The following is a 6,483-nucleotide window of genomic DNA, read 5'->3' as shown; positions in this document are numbered from 1 at the left end:
ATACATGTTGTGTCAAAATGCATTCTACTGTCATGTAGAATAGAACAATTAAAAAAAAAAAAGAATCAGCCCTTAATTCCTGGCAATTATTTATCTCTTTTTCTATAAGAATCTCTTTTCTAGCCAATCGCAGTGGTGCACAGCCAGTAATCCCAGTGGCTCGGGAGTCTGAGACAGGAGGATCGTGAGTTGAAAGCCAACCTCAGCAATGGCGAGGTGCTAAGCAACTCGTGAGACCCTGTGTCTAAAGAAAATACAAAAAAGGGCTGGGAATGTGACTCTGCGGTCAAGTGCCCTGAGTTCAATCCACAGACCCCCTCAAAAAAAGAATCTTCTCTGCTGCACGCTGCCCAGTCATCTGGCCCAGCTGACGGTGACCTGTGGACTCTCTGACAGAAGAGTCACCTGGCCCTCGAATGCACCATGTCTTGTTCCTCCAGTGTTGACACTCTGAAGAAGGTGGTTCAGCAGCTCTGGCTGGAGGCCGGACTCAACCACATGAAGGTTTCCCAGGCAGTTGCTGACTTGAAAAAATTTTGTCTGCAGAATGCTCACCATGATCCCCTACTGACTGGAGTATCTTCATGTACAAGTTCCTTCAGACCCCAGAAAGTCTATTCCTTTTTGTAGTCATCTTTCTGAGGTTTCCCAAACCCACTGCTCAAGAACCAGTGAATATTCAAGAGAGCTTAATTTGAAGCCTGTACAAAAAATTTCCCTGTAACACATGTACCAAAATACAATCGTCTACTTTTGTCAATCCTTAACATCTACCTCTCTGAATTTTCATGAATTTCTATTTCACAATGGTAATTATTTTATATACACTGGCAGCAACATACAATAAAATATTAATTTATTTTTAGTACCGGGGATTGAACCCAAGGGCATTCAACCACTGAGCCACATCCCCAGCCCTATTTTGTGTTTTTATTTAGAGACAGGATCTCACTGAGTTGTTTAGTGCCTTGCTTTTGCTGAGGCTGGCTTTGAACTCTCGTTCTCCTGTCTCAGTCTCCCCGGCTCTGCTAGGATTACAGGCACGTGCCACTACACCTGGCTCAAAATACTTGGTATTAAAAAGAAAAAAAAAAAAAACTTTCTTCTTCCTCTTGCAGAGAAGCCACATAACCCAGATATTGAATCCTGGTGTACTATAAATCTGAATTTCAATCTTAGGTCTTTCCCATATTTGCTGGTTGTCTCATCTTGTTGAATATGACCAGAGCCAGTTCATTACTCTGCGAAACACCTGTCCTACAGGAATTTTGAGTGAAAATATACTTAAAGTTCCAGACACATAAAATACTGGATTTCTCATGATACCCAGCCATTAGGTCGTGTCCAAAAGATAGACCTATTAAAAATAATGCTCAAGGGCTGGGGATGTACCTCAGTGATAAATTGGTTGCTTGCATGAGGCCCTGGGTTCAATTCCCAGCATTTAAAACAAAAGAAAAGTTCAAGATACCACCTCCCCTCACTCCAAAAGAATATGTTAGACAGGTGTGGTGGCACCTGTGATCCCAGTGGCTTTGGAGGATGAGGCAGGAGAACTGTGGGTTCAAAGCCAGCCTTAGCAACTTAGTGAGGCCTTAAGAAACTCAGTGAGACTCTATCTCTAAATAAAATACAAAAACATGCTGGGGATGTTGCTCAGTGGCTAAGCACCCCTGGGTTCAATTCCCAGTACCAAAAAAAAAAAAAAAAAAAGAATATGTTAGCTGGAACATGAGACTGATCAAATTATGTGCATGCAAGGATATGGTATAATGAATCCCAGTATTATGTAAAATTTTACTAATAAAAATAAATAAATAGATTGCAATTTTTTACTTGGGGGAAAAAAAGCAATGTATTTTCTTATCGACAACCCCAGAGTAAATCTGTAAATCAGATGGCTGGCATCATAAGTGTATCTGGTGGGTACAAATAATCATTTTCTAGAAACCCATTATTTTGTCAAAAAGCAACATTTCATTAGGTACTATCAGAGCTTGAATAAAATTTCCCAGTAAAATCTCTCCATTCTGGTCCAACGGTGTCATTCAGTGATGGAGCAATTGCCTAGCTCATGTGAGGCTCTGGGTTTGATCCACAGCACAGGGATCTCCCAAATCCTTTAAAGAAACAAGTGGTTCGGTACACAAAGATGTTTGTTAGATAGAAGGAAGGTCACCACAGTGTAAAGGTAACGTGTAAAGCTTGAAATTACTACAGAGAATTAAATAAATTATAATATAAATTATAATAATTTGTTATAGATTTTTATGTAGCCGTCGTTAAGAGATTCTGCAGAAATATATTTACTCACAAGTGGCTTTCTGAGGTAGTAGCATGCAGTGAGAGTGGTCTGTCAGAGATTCCACCACGGGTATGGTCGGGCCAAAAGCACAGAAGGCAATGGTGCAGCCCATCACCCTCTTCTTCAGATGCTTGCAAAATAGGTGCCAATTTCAGGGGTGGTTCTATGAGCAAATGAATATAATGATAAGAGCTGTATCATTGGTTTTGATGAGTACATGAGCATTGTATCAGATGATGAGAACAGATTTATTTTAAAACAGTCAAGAAAACAACTGGGTTGGATCATACTACAAGAAGATAATATTGGGCTGGGTACAGTGGCGCCTGCCTGTAATCCCTGCAGCTTGGGAGGCTAAGACAGGAGGATCTCAGATTCAAAGCCAGCCTCAGTAAAATCAAGGTGCTAAGCAACTCAGTGAGACCCTGTCTCTAAAATAAAATACCAAATAGGTCTGGGGATATGGGCTCAGTGGTCAAGTGTCATGAGTTCAATCCCCAGTACCCCCCCACCCAGAAAAAGAGATAATATTATTCTGTCACAAAGTGCCTCCAACTAGAAATGATAACTGAAAGGCTGGGACTGTAGCTCAGTGGTAGAGCACCCGAATCACACATGTGAGGCACTGGGTTTGATCCTCAGTACCACATAAAAATAAATAAAGACATTGGGTCCAACTACAACTAAATATATATATATATATATATATATATATATATATATATATATATATATATACATATACATATATTTGGTGGAAACATTTTTTTCATATAGTTTTTGTTACCTTTTTGATATTATCAGATGACAATGCTGTGGGGTTGAATTTATTTTAAAAAGTTCTGGGCCAGGACAGTGGCACATGCCTAAATTCAGGAGGCTGAGACAAGACTATCACAAGTTGAAGGCTAGCCTTAGCAACTTAATAAAAAGTAAAAAGAAATGATCATTGCATCCTTTTTGCCTTGATATTAGCCTCTTCAAGGACCCCATTTTTTGGTACAGGGGATTGAAATAGGGGCTTTCACATGCTAGGCAAGTGCTCTACTAACGAGCACCATACCCAGCCAATCCCCCTTGATTTTAGACAGGGTCCACCTGAGTTGCCCAAGCTGGCATCAAATTTGCCATCTTCCTGCCTCAGCCTTTTGCGTAGTGGGGATGAGGAGACATGTCCTGCAATGACTGGCTGAGACTAGATTTTTCAAGAAACTTTTTCTCAAGGATATCTCTTAAGAAGATACAGGAACAAAACTGTGTCCAGAAAAACAATTTAAAATGTATATTGAAGGCATGTCTCCCACATGAGCTTTTGGAGGACACACAATATCAAACCATGATACACTGGGTAGAGGATTATAGGCTGGTGGGTTTTCCTTTCAACACTTCAAAATTTCACTCAACTCTCTTTCTCTAGCACATTTTAGGAGAAGTCCACTAAGATTCTTATCTTGGCTCCTGTATGAGTAAGATGATTTCTTTAAATACCATCTCTTTGGCTTTGATTTTCAGCAATTTGAAAGATGGTAGGTGTAGATTTTGGGTATTTGCCTTGTTTGATGTTCTCAGAACTCCCTGTATCTATTACTTCATAAAAGTTTTCTGTCATTATTACTCGAAGTCTTTCCTCAACTCTCTTCTATTTTGCTTCTCCTCCTCCTATTCCAACTCCACGTGTGTTTATCTTTTGCAATTGCCCCGTGGTTCTTAAATTTTCTGTTTCAATTTTTCTTTTCTCTTTGCAATTTTGCCTGAGAAATTTCTTCTGACCTATCTGCAAGTTCACTAATATTCTCCCCAGTCATGTCCAGGGTACTAGTGAGCCCATCAAAGGTGTTAAGCATTCATCTTAGTCATTTTATCTCCAGTCTTTCCTTTTTTTTCTTGTTTACCATTTCCATCATCAGCTTACATTATCTATCTTTTCTTGAATATTCTTGTTCAGCTCTAACCCTCTATAACCCTTAGGATCTCTCATAGTTATTTCAAATCCCTGTCTGATAATTCCCACAGCCTCATCATTTGAGGGTCTCATTCGAATGCTTGCTTTATGTCCTTTCTTCTTGCTTTTTAGTATGTATACCTTATAATTATTTTTGATTGAAAGCTAGACAGTGTACTGAATAATAGGAACTGAGGTAAATAGGCCATTTATTTGGTGAGATTTTGTGCTCATCTGTCTAGAAGTTCAGTCATGTTTAGTGTTTTCTGTTGCCAAAGAGGCCAGAAACTTTCAGATTCCTATAATGTGCTTATTTTCATTTCTTGCCCAGAAAGAATTTGTGTCATCAACTCTTTCATCTCTAATTCTCTAAAGTTGTGCGGAGGCTTTTTGGTATAGTGGCACAGTAGAGAGGAAGGAAGGATTCTGTGGTCTATGATTAGATCATGGTGTTGAGTGAGCCTGTATTGCTGGGGTGTGACTTTCACTGGTGTTTCCTACTTTTCCACCACCACTAGCCCCTTGCAGGAGATAAGAGCCTGGAGTAGGAGAAACGCCTTCCCCCCTTGAGGGACAAGGCTCTGGTGAAATCCTTGTACTTGGAGAGTAGGTTTCTGTTCTGGAGAATGGTTGCTCTTTTCACAATGGTTACCTCCATGTCCAGGATCACTATTCTCAAGGGACCTAAATGTGGTCTGCCCTCTGGGATTCACCAATCAGGGCTCCTTTCCATTATTGGCAGCACCCATCTCAGGCACTGATCCCATGCTCCAACTTCATTCCCTTTCTACTCAGCCCCCTGACTGCAACTCCTCCTGGAGTCACTTGCTTGGTGGTTGGTGGCAAGGACTCTGGAGCCAGACCTCATAAGTCCAAATCACAGCTCTACAACTGTCCAGCAGGGAGACCTTGGGTAGCACTTAGCACCTGGTCACTCAATTTCCCTATCTGTAAAACAAGGAATTGTGGGTTAATTCATGTAAACCACATAGAACAGTGGTTGTGCCACAAAGTGCCCTGTGTGCTGAAGACAGACCACGATATATGCTGATGTAGAAGGGGAAAAGGTACACTCATACACTGCTGGTGGGACTGCAAATTGGTGCCACCCAATCTGGAAAGCAGTATGGAGATTCCTTAGAAAACTTGGAATAGAACCACCATTTGACCCAGCTATCCCTCTCTTAGGTCTATACCTAAATGACTTAAAATCAGCATATTACAGGGACACAGTCACATCAATGTTTATAGCAGCTCAATTCACAATTGCTAAACTGTGGAAACAGCCTGGATGCCCGTCAATAGATGAATGGATAGAGAAACTGTGGTATATATATCTAATGGAATATTACTCAGCATTAAAAGAGAATAAAATTACGACATGTAATGAATGGAGTTAGAGAATATCATGCTAAATCAAGTAAGCCAATCCCAAAAATCCAAAGGCTGAATGTTCTCTCTGATAAGAAAAAATGGAGGAACTTTGATGGGGCAAAGGGGAGGCAGAGGTGAGGAGGGGGCATGGGGGTAGGAAAGATGGTGGAATGAGATGGACATCATTACCCTAGGTACATGTATGAATGCACATATGGTGTGAACGCTACATCAGGTACAACCATAGAAATGTAAATTTGTGCTGCAGTTGTGTACAATGAATTAAAATGCATGGTGCTGTCATATATATCTAATGAAAAAATACAAAACAAAAAGAGAAACCCTAAGGCTAGCATGGTCTGCTCCAAAGCTCAATAGACCTGGTAGTTATGATTCTAGTACCACTGCTAACCTTTTTCCATGACCCAATGCATGTCATCTCTTCTTCTTGTGCTACAACAGAAATTGACATAAAACTTGGTGGTAGACTGTGACCCAAACATCACTTCATTCTCAGTAGAAACACAACTGACCAAGAGAAATCTGAAAAAAAATATTCAACATTACTAATCACTAGAGAAATGCAATTAAAATCATAATGGGATACCCTCTCGCACCTATTAGAATGGTTATTATCAAAAAGACAAAAGAACCAGTGGCACATGCCTTAATCTCAGGAACTCAGGAGGCTGAGGCAGGAGGATTATAAATTCAAGGTAAACCTCAGCAACTCAGTGAGAGCTGATCTCAAAATAAAAAGTAAAAAGGTCTCCAGATGGCTATCAGGGATAAAGTCCCCCTGGGTTCAACCCCCATCATAAATAAAAGAAAAAGAAAGACAAAAGATTTTAAGTACTGGTCA

The 6,483-nt window shown here is 40.3% G+C and overlaps 1 pseudogene; it reads left to right on the top strand.

Annotated features, from left to right (window-relative positions):
* Nucleotides 1-423: 423 nt before the first annotated feature.
* Nucleotides 424-630, top strand: LOC143640331 (guanine nucleotide-binding protein G(I)/G(S)/G(O) subunit gamma-5 pseudogene; annotated as a pseudogene).
* Nucleotides 631-6,483: the final 5,853 nt, after the last annotated feature.

Source organism: Callospermophilus lateralis, unplaced genomic scaffold (assembly GCF_048772815.1).
Source record: "Callospermophilus lateralis isolate mCalLat2 unplaced genomic scaffold, mCalLat2.hap1 Scaffold_181, whole genome shotgun sequence".
Classification (NCBI taxonomy): domain Eukaryota; kingdom Metazoa; phylum Chordata; class Mammalia; order Rodentia; family Sciuridae; genus Callospermophilus; species Callospermophilus lateralis.
The sequence above is the reverse complement of the archived record's forward strand: the minus strand, read 5'-3'. Positions and strand labels throughout refer to the sequence as shown.